The sequence below is a fragment of the Dermacentor variabilis genome, chromosome 2 (assembly GCF_050947875.1).
Source record: "Dermacentor variabilis isolate Ectoservices chromosome 2, ASM5094787v1, whole genome shotgun sequence".
Lineage (NCBI taxonomy): Eukaryota > Metazoa > Arthropoda > Arachnida > Ixodida > Ixodidae > Dermacentor > Dermacentor variabilis.
Genome location: NC_134569.1, coordinates 157,953,119 through 157,968,232, shown reverse-complemented (window position 1 = coordinate 157,968,232; position 15,114 = coordinate 157,953,119). Strand labels below are relative to the sequence as shown.

Genomic DNA, 15,114 nt, shown 5'->3' with positions numbered 1-15,114 from the left:
AGCCGAGGATGGTAGAAAATTACGTAACGGGACAAAAATATGATGTTTGTATGCATAGGATGCAATCAGCTCGCATACGACGGGATTGTAGGGAGCGCCATTGATTTTGCAGCGAACAAAAATAGGTTTTGTGGTGCTGACAGTAGAGACTCGTGAAGGTTCGAGGACACCTCAGCTGTTGGCACACTAATAAACATTACAATTGGCTGAAAAAAACAACCCGTTATGAAAAATAAAGCAATGTTGTCCCGACAAATTGTTTTATTATGCATACACTAAAGGCCTCCACAGTTAAGGGCAGTTAGTACCCATAGTGCAATGAGCATTTTTATTTGTAAATAATAATTTATATGCGGTTGATTCATTCCAACAATCCACTTTTTTTGCAGCAAAACATTCTGTTGCTGGAGGCACTCAACCGCCTGGTGGCAGTAGGCGAGCGCCAGGCACGTGCTCTGCTGTCCAGAGGGCTGCTCTGCAACAGTAGGATCAGTGCACTCACTGCTTTCCAGTCGAGCCCCCAGAACACACCTTATAAAGGAGCTTTCAGTTTATTATTTTGTTTATTATTCAAGAACATGAATAAAATTATTGCAGTAAACATTGTGCTGTGCATATTGGGACACTTGTAACATGCACTTGATGTCTCTTCAAAATCGGCAAACACGTAAAAACCTCGACCGTGTAAAAGACAAAGACACTAATGCAGCATATATGTCATTGTGCTGTTTGTTCTTTCTATGTGCAAGAATACAGTGGGTGTTGATTAGCCACAAGATGAACGGTGTGTGTATTTCGCAATGAAAAGACAGGAAACGGCATGACCTTAATAATGCTATCACCTATAGACTGTGCACATGAATGCAACACTCCCCGATTTAAACATGCCATTACATGCATGTTCGATACCACATATTCTTTAACAATGTCATATATTTGCATGTACTAATTTTCACACAGCTTAAGCCCATGCATAGCTCACTTGTGATGTATCCATTTCATAGGCCAAATAATTGTACACTTTGTCCTTTTGTGTTGTATGAAAAGCGGCATCCTCTAGTCGGATACAACTTCACAAGAGAGGAGAGGCCCCACCCAGATGACCAAAGCGCAGCAGCCGATTGCCTCCACGTCTAAAGAAATAGTCCCTCTCCAATGAGCGGGTATTAGTGCGTCCAGCGGCACAACGTCAGTGTAGTGTGTGTGCCCATTGGTGCAGGCTTGTGTTCACCTGCCGTTGAAGTGCAGATTCTGCGGCCTCCTAAAGTTGTATCCGACTATAGAATCACGTAATGCCTTGCACTGATTGCACAGACTTTAGAAACTTGATAGCACACAATGATCACGAACAGAAATCTATAAAGGCACCCAAGTAAAGCTGGCTGGCCACACTTCCATTATGAGGGGCTGTAAACAGTTCTCGCCGAATATTCCCATGAAATCCTTGAAAAAGAGGTGGTGTTTGACACTTTAGAATCAAAAAACAGATTACAGTGAATGTTGTGTACCTCATTAAAACAAACTGAGCTTGGTTATCTGCACAGCATGTAATGAAAGCATGTGCTTCACATAGGAAACAAAGTGCTCTGTCCAGTACAATTGTCGAGTTCGCTGTAGCACCTATTATGTCATAGTGTCAACATACAAATTTTCAAAGGCCATTCATTTCACCATTATTTTTGTATGTTGGTTCTATCAATTAGCGCTTGTATTACATGAGCAGGTGGATTTGAAAGCAAAGCTTTGTTTGCAAACCTTCAGACTTCCATAATTGTGTGGCAAGGCACTGGCATTGTGTCGAATAGCTCACACTTCCTCGGTCCTGCACCAAAGAGGCCCAATGCTCTATTTGAAGTTGGATCGCGCAACAATTTGAAGGCACACAAAGAAGAGTAACACACACAGCAGAGCGTTCTGCTGTGTGTATTTCCCTTCCTCGGTCCTGCACCAAAGAGGCCCAATGCTCTATTTGAAGTTGGATCGTGCAACAATTCGACGGCACACAAAGAAGAGCAACACACACAGCAGAGCGTTCTGCTGTGTGTATTTCTCTTCTTTGTGTCCCGTCGAATTGTGGTACAATTCAGCTTCGAGCTTCTATACCGATACAATGAGTCTTCAACCTCACCAATGATCTAGTTATTAAGCCACAATGGCGCACATCTTTGATATGTGCCAACACTAATTAAGTCTCCAAGAAATCACCACAAGCATAAAATGTTTCTGCACAGGTGTATGCACGTGCCATATTCTGTACCACTAAACTCGCAAAAATCAAAAGGGCAAGCATTAACCAGCCTTACTGCTGCCGTTACCATCATCATCATGACACCAATAGAAAGACAGTGCTGCGTTTCAGTAAAGGGAGTGCCGGAGGGAAAGGCGTGATAGCGAGGCTTGAGGCTTACAATAAAAATAGCATTTACAAGACATGTTCAATGCCAAAATATGCTGCATATCGCTCATCCTACTTTGGCATTGCGGCAAGCTTTTACACGTTTGAGCATGTCACAGTTTGTGTAATCATTGCTATAAAGCTGTACAAAAGGTCTATTCGCTCTGCAATCTTTATTTTTATTATGGTGGGTTAAAGACCCACTTTTCATTGGCATCTGCACCACATTTCGCCCGATATGTAATTTTGCCTTTGTGGTTCACGACATCTTCACGCATACTGAGTTCTGCAGAGCATTGGATCTGCATTGTTCTACTGCTGAAGAATTAGAGCCCCATTATGAGACGAAAATATATAGGATTTGTCCATACAGAATAACGCTGACCCCCCCCCCCCAAAAAAAAAAAGAAAATACACTGACTGGCACATGCACCAACAGTGAACACAGCAAACACTGTGAAGTATTTTTTTCATGCAAGCCAGCACACTAAGATTCTCAATGCATTTTCATTTTGCCGTAAATGCATAGGCACAACAGGCTTGGCGCGACATCCACATCTCGCACTGCAACGAATTGTGCAATGCCTTGCTGTTTCATAGTGCGGCCGATACATGACGCATGACCAAAATTCAGAATTATGCATACTAAGTAATTTGTGCTACGTACTAAGTAATCTCAAGTAACCCCAAGTTCTTTGTGAGATTAGCATTCACAGAGTACTTCACACAATTTGTGATATCCATTTATCTATTTATACTTCATTAACCTCCTTCCCTAAAAAGTGTGCCATATGGAAGGCACCCTGATAGACAAGTAGAACAATCGGTAAAGTGTCAGCAACCAGCGAAAAAGTCAGTATCATAGGCTGCCGCATGTGTGACGTCGGTAACAAAATTTAAATCGGCTACACAGAAGTGACAAATTTGGCAATATGGTGCGTCTAGACATTGCTTCAATGCTAATCACAGTAACGCTGACATTGAAGGCACCTTAATTCCTACGTACGTTCCGTCGACATACCCGACTACGTTCGTAATGTTTCCGCGAAGTAAGAAGCGTTCTTTTATAAATGCCCGCTCAGCCGCAGTCTTCGGGAAAGCCAGCCACCGCTTCAGCACTGCCGCATCAATAAGCGCATCAGACATCGCTGACACAGAGGCTCACAGTAGTTTGATGACGTCCAATGTAACGCTCGGCGCCGACGCTTCCCTGAAAACTCCCAGTCCCGTAAAAACGGAGGGCGCAGAGGACTTGCTCTTCAACGGTGAGCGAATGAAGCCCGCCACGCTGTCTCCACAGACGAGGGTCTTCGCCTAGCTCGTCACACAGCCAGCACACTGATGTCTTCGACAGGCCAAAATGACGCTGAAACTCCACGGCGGTCATGCACGCGAACGGGTCCAGACGGTCATACTGACGCTTGCTGCCGCTGGCTGCAATAACACAGGCTGCTGCCGCCGCCGCCATGTTCCCGAGTTGAACTCGGAGGGGGTTTCGCGATGTACGAGTTTAGCACGAGTTCGCCTGTCAATCAAAGCCAGAGGTCACGCCCCGCGCGAGGCACGTAACTCTTGTGCGCGCACCCACCACGGTTGGGCCACGCCCAACTTATCTTTCGGCAACAGCGACGCGGTGCCGAGCTGAGAGGCATCAACAATATTCACCACCGACATAAAACACGCACGACACACTGTCATCGGTGATGTACTGCGCACTACTATCAAAAACAAAGCGTTGACTGTCGCTGGCTCATGCATATATCTTCTCGGGCTGAGAGGGCCCCACAGCACGGTTTCATTGCCTGCATTGTGGCGACGTAGCGCACAGTAACCAATTATCGGCACGTCACTGTAGCTGCTTGCAAGGCGTCGATATGCCGAGGGTGACGACGATGCTGAGGAGTGCATATCGCAGCAGACGTTTGAGATGGCTGCTCTGTCATCGGTGATGTATCGGAGCCACAACGTCGTAAACACGATCAGCGTCCGAGAATCGCTCGCTCTTCTAGACCCAGTGCAATGGCATTTCTTCATCACAAGCACTGCGCACTCTACAGTTCCAACACCTTCCTCAGTTCGAAGTCTCATTTCATAACCGCACACAAGAGCCCTCACCTGCCAAAATGCGATTGCTGCGGTGTCGTTACGATATCCTTCTGCGATCGCTGCTGGCTCCAGCATAAGTAATCCGCAAGCACCTTGGTGCGCACAAAACACTCAACTACTGCGTACGTACATGCGCTCAGAGGCACTTTCACTGGGCAAGCGATGACAAGCGATGAATTGTGTCGATGGGAAGCACGCACTTCTTCGCAATGCATCGCCGAGGCTTCGCGCACAAAGATAAACTGGTACATTTTCACTACACTGCGTCACTACGGGCACTACGGACCGCCATTTTGCATTGACAGCCGTTGCTCCCGCATTTATGACTAGTAATGTCGTTTTTAGTTGGTAAAGTGGAGGCCTTAAGGCGCCTGCGATGAACAGCCGTACAACGGCGCTGCGTTTCTATTCCCCTAATAGAGAAAGAGCGGTGATCACTGACATTATTGAGAATAGCACTGTAGCGCCCCTAGGCGACTTCTCACCGTATGAACTGCCTCGTGCGTGCGACCCGCTTCAATGCATAGAGTTAGTAGAACAACTCTAGAGGAAAAGCTGGGCCGGAAAAGTGGGAACCTCTAGGGCGCCACCCTGTTGCTACTGGTCAATGTGGCCAGCGCAATTACTATTGAAAGAGCTGAAAGCAAGTACAGGTCACCTTATGCTTTCTCATCTAAAAACGCATACCTGATGGCTTTATGAAGGTGGTACGTTAATATTAAGTTTACAGAAAGTGATCGCTAAGTCCGCGACTTATGTAAATCACGATGTACGCATTCTTGCAATGAAGGATGACACGAATTTCGGTTTCGAATCTGTTTGTTGGATGCGTAGTAGTTTCGTACAGTTTAGGTTTGACATGCGATCGCGCGTCGACATCGGACGCTATGGCACACACACACGTGCCTTGTGTGCCACCGAAGTGCTGTGGCATATACCTTGACATGTAAGTAAACGAATGTATCTCCTTGTTGAGAATATCACGCCAGTAGGCAATTCTTGTGGTGCATCACAATCGTTTGAGAAGCGTCACTGTAGAGCATTTTTCTGCATGCGGAGCGGTGTTTTTATTTGCAGGTTTCCCTTCAGTAGGAAATTGCTGGACAGGCGGACCAGCGCACCGGAATTGTACTGGCGAAGCCGCAAGCAACTCAAAGAATCTGTTTAATTGTTGCACTTTGAACAATCATGCTTCTACAAAGGCCACAGCAGACAAACAGTCTGATGCCGAGTATTTCTCTGCCACGAAGTAATCAAGAGGCGAGTGCCTAATGCGGACGAAATCGAGTGCATCGAGACTTAGAACGGCAGAAAGCTCAGCTACTTGGTAAGGATTCATTATGCAAAACAGAGGTGAGCCGTGCAGACAGGACACAAGAGTAGAGAAGTGGGCGGCGCTCGTGTTGTTTGCTTGTAAATACTCTACTCTTTGTGTCCTGTCTGCACGCCTCACCTCCGTTTTGCATAACGAGTGCATCAACCCACATATTAATAGCGTAGGCGTTTTATTAACTGTGCAATATTTTCAACACTTCCTTGCATGCCATATTATGTGGAATATCTTTTCTGGTCACAAATTTGTGCAGCGAATCTATTTGCATGATTGACTCCGGGCCTGCGGGAACGTTCACTTGCACTTGATGCTGAGTCTTTTACATGTATCCATAAACTGAAGATATGCACATCGGATCCCTGCGAGCATTTTCAAAATTCAATTATTTTAGACAACAGGCACATATGCAATACCGACAATCCCGAGTACCACTAAGCAGCTGGGACACATTTTTGTTGACCATACTCGCAGGTAAAATAAGTAGATCATGTGGACAGCTCCAGCTCATTCTCCTTAAATCAGTGTGTACAAGGGGTATGCAAAGATAATTTTTTCTCGCGCACCGATTATTTTGCTGTATAAGCAAGAGAACCCACCACGTTAGTGTAACGTATCTTGCACATCACACTAATATGTGCTTTAATTTACCAAGTGAGATGAGTTACTTTTATGGCTCATTCAGTCATATCACACTGCAAGCTGCATTCATCAATCTTCAATTGGATTTTGCAAATGTTTAATGAAACATGTTTCCCTTTTATGCAGATATGCAATGGCAAGCCCTTCCGTGTGTTCCAAAGGTAAAATTTAAGCTCTAAATTAAAAAAGAAATTTTTACTCAGAAACAAGCAAAAATGGTGAATGCAGAGTATCGAAGCCCAAGGTACAGAAATTATGAGAAGTGTCGAATGGTTTTAAGGAAAGAGTCGTATTTGCAAATGCAACTCTTTAGTGGAGGTCAAGCAAGTCAATATAGGTAGAATACTCTGCAAGATTATGCGAGTGAGGGGATGTCAAACAATGGGTCAGGAAATGCGTTGTTTTTCTGCAAAACAAAAGCTATGATTGTCATTACATAAGTCATTTTAGCATCATGAGACTGGTGCTTGATAAATTCAGAAATACACCAAAAAACAAGACAAGCAAAAATAAAAAACAATTTAATGATGCTCTCTCCACACTGGGATAAATAAAAATAAACACATCACATCTAATGTGCACATATCAGACGCCTTGTAAAACACTAAAGGAAAAATTCAGTTTCGAGCTATGGAACTTGCCGCATAGATGTGGGGGGCCTTGCACTAATAGTGATAGTTACCACTGCATTTAGAAATTGAAAGCATTTGTGCAGACGAGGATGATTCTTTATATTTTTGGCTACCACTTCAAATGCCTCCACCAAGAGTTACAATGCTGCGCGCAGCCACACTAAGGATCTCGCAGCAACACCTGCAGGTAAAAAGCAGAAGCAGTCAAAGTCCTGGTGTGTACTGGACACCATGTTAGAAAATTTTTGGGCAAGAAGAATGCAAGAAGCAGACATAACTGCATTGATTTCAATAATTTCCCATTTGAATGGCCTTTTCTTTTTGTTTAGACAATGCCTACGCCTAGCCACAGCAGCTCCCTCATACAGACCCCGCAAGCCAAGAGGCCGTGGAGGCAAATGCAGGTAAGAGGCAAGAAGCAATAGCACTGGTGTCGACATTCATCTAATTTCTTTCTTTTTCTTTCGTTTAGGCAGCCAGCACACCTCGAACAGCCACCTTGACTGTGGGTGTGTCACCCTAGTCGTAAAGGAAACATTTGAGGGAAAGCGGCAGGCAATGTGAACAGCCACTTCTCCATGTATACGATACTCTTTCTCTCGGATGACTCCTACGCCTCGCCACGCCAGCACACTTGTGCACAAAGATGCCGCGGAGGCACGTGCAGGTCAGAGGCAAGAAGCAGTGGCACTGGTGTCGACATTCACCCAATTTCTTTTTCTTACACTGAGGCAGCCAGCACACCTCGAACAGCCACCTTGACTGCGGGTGTGTCAGTAGATTCCTGTTGTACATATGCTCATAATAAACTTCAGTAAACTTGAACTTGATAATAAACTTGAAGGCAAATGGGACATTGAGGCCTTGTATTTTTGAACATTTATTGTACACATACAATATATGTTACACTTTGCAGTGCTACAGAGCGTATTTTGAAGCTTCCCCCTATATTTTGCACCTTTAATTACGTATGTGTTGTGTGGCCCTCAATGCAGTTCATGTTGTAGCAGCTGCTTTGTCTGTGGATCGCACATTGGCTTAAGCTCGTGATATCGACATACTTCTCTCACATATACAAAATAAAGTTCTATGTAGTCCTCAGTGTTACAACAAAAAATGAAAGTAAACAATCCGATCGTGGAATTGTGTTTAATACAGTGATTCCTATGACAGTTACTGAGAAGTTGACAACTTGAACTGGTCAATTGGTCCATAGCCTCCACTATTTTTCAAAAATAAAGGAGGCTATGGATCCGTCATGGCAAGGAATTGTATGTATACATAAAAAGAGGGGGGTATGTGTGTGTGTGTGTTTGTAGTAGGGTGTATAGGATTAGGGCGGTACGAAAATATGTACCAACACCGTCCTCTAGACCCATTGCGTTAAGGTACCGTAACAAAGCGTATTATGCATAAAGTTCACACAACCAACTCTGATATTACTGCACACGCCAGGCGACACGAGCTACATTTGTCATGACGCATTCGCGACTGCACCGGATGCCCTCCATATTATGCTCTTTAATCGTGCACACTGCACCGAGGCAAAAGAAAGATCATGGCCGCAGGTGCCTTTAAGGTATCTCGACCTTGCGAGGCTCTGCTGCGCGTGCCAGGGGAGCTGTCTGTGCGAACACTCCCTGGCACACACACCTGCCTCGGCGGCCCCAACCTACGTACCGTTCTGCTTCGAGCTTTGATCCCCCCACTGTCACTTCGGTGCCCTGGAGTTCTTGCGCCGCCTGCTTTATTATAATCTCAGGTGCTCTCCTGAGACTTCCGTTTGTCGGTTACATGTGCCCTACAGCTGGATCAGTACTCATAATAATAAAAAAAAACGATCTATCGTCGCGACGATAGATCGCGAAAGCGGCTTTTGCAACGTACCGCGCCCGTGCGAAGAGAATTACGGAACGCCAACGAGGAATCTGACCACAGCTTCGAGCTCGTAACCTCATCGAGTAACACTCCTGCAACAGGCGTGACCGCTGAAAACCGCATACCGCCGGAAACTTCAACAGGATCATCCCTCGGTTGCATAACTGCCACCTGTACGGCCAACATGGACCACACCCGCACCGTCCCGCAAGATAGAATAAAGAACCAACTTATAAAGCCCAAACACACGGCTGCACGCACACATCACGACAGTACAAGCGAGACGCCATGCTGCTACGCTGCTACTGTTGCCGGATTAAAACTGACTACTGTCACCAAGTCTAGCAAGCGTCTCAGGAGCTGGCAACCTCGGCGCGTAGCAACATGGCGGCGCTCTTGCGGTTCCCGATTTCAATGCATGGGCCCTATGGGTAGCTTGTCCTCTAGAGTCAGTATAGTAACTCTATGCTTCAATGTATCCGCTTCTAAGCTTTCGCCTCACTGTCGCCACTCGCGGCAAGAAGTACAAAATTTAATAATTTGCTCGATCTCCGTTTGTCATCACAAATTCCTAGCATTCAAAACGAAAAACAGACACTTAAAGAAATAAAAATGTTCGTTATTTTATTTGTTGTATTTTAACGTATTCGTTTGAGCGAAAGCGTAGGTGCAAGAATGCGCCGCATATACCCTGTTCGCATTCGATCGAGGATAGAAAGATATCGCCGAAAGAGGAGCCACGCCCTTGACGCGCCCGGGAAAGGCATGGCAAGCGGCTCACAGCAAGTGTGCAGACAGACAGCGGCACAGTCACAGTATTGCTAAGTTGCGATAATCCGTTGATAACAATACGCGGCGCTGGCGCGCTTCGTTGTGCAGCCTTCTGCGCTTGAAACGTGGAAGCAGCGTGCCGCGCAGGGTGCGCTCATGTTGTCATACGCGACTTTTTGTCTACATAATTTCTCGCCTGTAGCTTTTGCGCGTTCCGCGCTATCTTCGTTCACTGACTGCCGTCGAGCAAACTCGGGTAAAACTCGGGTGAACGAGAAACTCGGCGCATCCTGCATAGCACCCCAGATGTAGCTCGCTTCCGCGCATCGGCCTCAGCGGCAGCGCCCGCCGTTGCAGGGGGGGGGGGGGGGGGGTGAGAAGCAAAAAGAAATTAAGCCAGAAATAAAGCACTTCCAGCGAAACATTATGGTTATATAATCTGCAGTTCCTGGGAAGCATAAGAACTAGGCCGGGATCTTTGAAAGCTATCGATTTCCGCTCTTAAAGGTGAAGCTTAGGTGTCCCCGAAACTTTTACGTGGAGTGTTCACCGTCGGCAATCGTGTGTGGTATACGCAGTTCGTGTAACTGTTATCAATGCGTATGTTCGTGGTTATAGTAAAGGTTATTTAAATGACTAGAAGTATACGACTACTGATTTAGACAGCTGCCATGTGGGGCGGAAATGGTAAGAACGTAAAAATGAAAAATTACGAAGCATGGCAGCTGCGTGAAAAATAAAACTGCTTCGCCAGGCAAGTGGTATTCTTCAATCTTTTGCTCTTTATTCTTTACTTTGGGGATTGTACACAGCGGTTACTGTTTAACCTAGAACTGGGCACTATCTGGTAAACTTTTAACCGCGTTCCCAAGGCTCAGTTAAAAACGATTCTCCGCCTACATGCACATCTGTTATTATCGGTAACTGTACATGCGGCAAAGTGGAACGACGTCAACTTTAACGACCATACAGCAGCGCTATCCCGAATTTTCGAATACGCGGGCGAGATATTGCCGGCACGTGTAAGTTATTTGAATCGGCAAATATTTTATTCAAGTTCCGCTGGCAGCACCAGGCTTGCCCTGTCCCTAAGACAGGGCAAGCCTGGTGGTTATATAGAGGTTTTGCGACCACGAGTACTTGAGAAGCAAAATGCTCTTGAAATTCATGTTTTATGCCGCTTCTTTTTAGTTAGAGGTTCGGTGTTTACTTGGAAGCAGCAAGACGCTTCCGTATCTCTGTTCGTGATCTATACATGAACTGTATCGCAAATATGATAAGTTTAACTGCTTTGGCCACGCTAGCCCATTTTCACCTCTTCACCTAACACGCGCACGTGACGTAGCCCGTAGCTGGCGTGGCCATACTTGCAGTGGTGTTGAGGTTAAAAGAAGGATGAGAGGAGAGAAACCCAAGCGTGGTTAAAAATTTAGACTGTGGGATTTTTCTTCATTTCATGATTTATATAAGTATATGCACAGATGGGATAAGGTTGGATAAAATTGAGTGCTATCCGTAACGTAGATCCGTTAAAAGAGTGTCTGCGCAGCTGTCTTTACTGGCGTCGTTCCATTGCATGTGTTTGACCTGTCAACCTTTCTGCACTTCCTATCAGACGGTGTACTTTTTCTCTGCATTTATCGCAATATTACTCTACTTCGAAGCTGAAATATTTTATAAACTGTGAGTCAGCTGCGTTTATAAATGGCGGTTGTTTTTTTTATTCAGCAGAACAGCACAGTGTTGTGCGGTTTTCAAGTGTCAGCTTTTATTCTGTAGCTGGAGCTCAGTTTTTCGCCATCGGCGCTGTTCGCAGGCGCAGACCTTGGCAGTGAGCCAGAAGTTACCTTGTCAGTGCACAAAAAGGCGTTTTCATCGAAGTACAAGCAATGACGCGTGTTCTTCCACAAATAAGAGAAGACAGTTCAGTCACTGTGGCGTAAAGGTTGTTTGTTTTCAACACCGCTAAATGGCCTAGCCCTTACCGCATCACGGCCGGCTAAAGCATACTGAATGCAGCCAAAGAATCGCGGAATTTCTTTGACGAAGCAGATCCGTGAGAACTTAAGTCAATAATGCAAGCTCTCGATCGCAAACGAAAACGCCTAGCCCGCCAAAACCTTCCTGCCTGGAGTGCATTTGAGGCAGCAGCAAGGCGACATAGGCGAGATGACACAGAAGTTGAAGACGTAGAAACACAAGCAAATCAGCCACAACGGGAGGACCTCGCAGGTAGAGCCGCAGAAGAAGAAACACACGGTCTCAGATGCCACGACCCTGAGGTTCGAGCTGGCGTGGCTGAAACAAGGTCCAGGTGTCGGCAAGCAATTTGAGCAATCACCATCACATCACGTCTTCGTCCCCATATAGCCAATATTATACATTCGTCCTCAGAACATCGTCGTAATACACTCGTCGTCATCCCATTGAGCTCATGTTGTTGACGATATAAAATCGTCATTGGCATCATAACGACGTCACAAGCGTCATTGCGCCGTCCCAGTACAGTCGTCATGCATTCGTTGTCATACTATTGTCGCCATGCCGTAGTCACCATTCTATCTTGGTCATTCCTTCTTTGTAATTCGATTGCCATGATAATCGTCATGATAACCGACATGATAACCGTCATGACGCCTCATTGTGATAAGCTCTTCGCCATCCAATTGTCATCTTGCCGACGTTGTTACACAGTCATCACAAACAATGAATAGTCATCATTTCAGAGATTGTGTCTCTCAGGACCTTCCAATTCAGAGATAACTCAAAATGGGGAGTTAAAATGCCTAGCGCACCCCACAGCTAACGCTTAAAAGTTCGCGTTAAGCATTTGCAACAGTCATGTGTTTTTGTCCAGCTACTCTTCTCGGAATTTCAACTTTTTGCCAGATGCTGGAGTTCGTAAATCTCTTATGTAGACTTTGAACTCAGGAAAGAATCATCAAATGTTGGAAACTATTATGCCAATGTGAACTGGCAAATAATATAGCAAATATAATGCCCGTGAAAAAGACTAGGGTGAAGAAAGAGGACGGGTAACATAAGTGCTCACTTTGAACAAATGTTTCATTTGAAACGCGGCACACACGCAGAGATCAACGACCAGCATATGCCTTAAATATGTATTGCGCAGAAACATTGATTTCTTTTTGCTTTTGGCAGAGACTTTGGATTACGTTTGTCAAAATAGGCTTTTATAACGCACAAAAATGAACGGTCCATGCGTCTTCTTACATTTCGTCCCCATTGAACAGCAGTCGCCAAGAACGACATTTCATCCCGTGACCTTGTGCTTAGCAGCGCAGCGCCATAGTCGCTAGGGCAACAGGGTGGGCTAATTATATTTTTTTAATCAGTCGTTTCAGTCTTTCACTGCCTTTTGTGAAAGTATACGTATTTAAATGCAAGAAGAGGACCATACTTCACCGTATGACACTACGTTAGGACAGATGTTCGTCGCCAGTGTATATATGAGTGCATTTGTCTCAAACAATCCATTTGTAGAAAGTTACCGTTCATGTTACATGTGCTCCTTCTTCGTCCTCGTCTTTTCAAGCGCTTTAAATTTGTTTCTACAAGGGCTTTATATTTATTACAACAAGGAATTTATATTTGTTACCCTTCTTGGGAAATAAACGCTGCAAAATTTATGTTAGCGCGTTTCCTCAAACTCGCGCATCAGGGCCTTCCTCTATATTGGCAAGCTCAAGAAGGATGTTCCCTGCACGAAAATACACATATTGGCATTTCCAATCTACTGCGTCTAGTTAATGCATACACCTTCAATTCGCAAGAGCATTTGCGAACCGCCTTCGCTTCTTTCTTTCTTGCCAGCGTACCCATGCTAGCTCGCTTGATAGCTACAAGCATCGCGCTCCACTCCTTTCTCTTCCGGAGATAGGATCGCCAGGACCTGTCAAGAAGATGGTGGCATTCAGGGATCGAGACTATAGGCAAGTTGCGGCAGCCGGCCCCGTGCCCTAATAACGCTGCCGACGTGCGCAGCTTCTCCGGGGTGAAGATGGGTGATGAAGAGGTTGCGTCAACCGGGTATTTGCCGCGTCCATTTATCCTCTTATCTATGTCAGGGGTGACGAACGACGCGCGTCTTCCCTTTCGCGCGGTTCCTGCTTACGCTTCATCCACTGTCAACAACGCACTGAGCTCGAAGGACACGCGTGCACACGTTGTTCCGGCAGAGGTACAGCTCGATGCTGCCACAAGCAGCGGCACGGAAGGTCGTCTCTGCTACATAGCTGCTTGTGGAAAAAGATGCCCACTGCGCGAGACGCAGAAGAAATAATAAGCGCCGCTGCAGAGTTGCTAAAGTAAATTTTCTCTTTTACAATTCACGCGCGAAATACTAGGAATGCAAAGAAGGAGTTAGAACGTGGGAGGAAGTAGAACACAAGGTAAGCATATCAAATTGTATTCTGCCGCAATTGCAAAGCCTCGTTGTCTATATTTCTGTTTAGTTGGTCCTGCAAGAATACATAGTTTCTAGATAGAATCCAAGAAATTGTGCATGTCCGCCAATTTATAGTCTGCCGCCTTTACATGAAAAAAGGCCAATCTTTTAGGGCAAAGTAACGCATTAAACAAACTTTGTCACATCTTAGTCACTCGAGATGCGGTCGGCGCTGGACTGATTAAATTGACTCCAATATTGCGGCCAAATACCTACTAGACAATTCTTCCTAATTGTTTACAAAAATTCACGAATTTGTCCTTGTTTAACGATTCTATAAATGATGCATATAATTGAACAAAAATATTTATTTTTGCAAATAAAAATATTTTTCAAGTTGAACGCTGGGGCGGTGCAGTATTGCTATAATTTCGTACCAAAAAAAAACTTCTGATGGCGCGTGCAATCGTCCAGCTGCGGCCGAACAAGACGCCATATGTAAGACTGGCGCTTCCTTTGAGCAAGTTTATTCATACAACTTCCTGAAGCACGCAATATCTGAAGTACGAATGTTGCTGAAATTGTCACTGTGACCTATATATGGGTTTCTTCTTATTCTCAGCTTTTCTTTGGTTAACGCTGCTCGTGTAAGTTGCATAAATACGTGACATGCTACCTGCCCAATTCTAACCCCCTACTTTGTGTCAGGTACGCGGGATATTAAAATTCCAATGTTGGCACCAATGAAAATAGGCCGGAATTTTTTTAAAGCATGACGAAAGGTTCCTCAAGGGAACTCGACAAATACCATACAGAAAAATAAATGTAAGTCTTCCTGGCTGTCCTAACTATCAGACGATGTGGACGCGAGCCGGCTCGTGGTTCGATCTGCTACAACATCGGTCCGTCTACTTCGAGCCGGACTACCTACGTTTTTGCCAACGGTAATGTG

The 15,114-nt window shown here is 45.3% G+C and overlaps 1 long non-coding RNA gene across 1 annotated transcript; it reads left to right on the top strand.

Moving 5' to 3' along the window:
- Positions 1 to 5,396: 5,396 nt before the first annotated feature.
- On the top strand, positions 5,397 to 7,959 carry LOC142572883 (uncharacterized). The gene is made up of 4 exons (XR_012826155.1): positions 5,397 to 5,828; positions 6,600 to 6,634; positions 7,435 to 7,509; positions 7,578 to 7,959. It is a non-coding gene; the product is annotated as an uncharacterized LOC142572883 (long non-coding RNA).
- Positions 7,960 to 15,114: the final 7,155 nt, after the last annotated feature.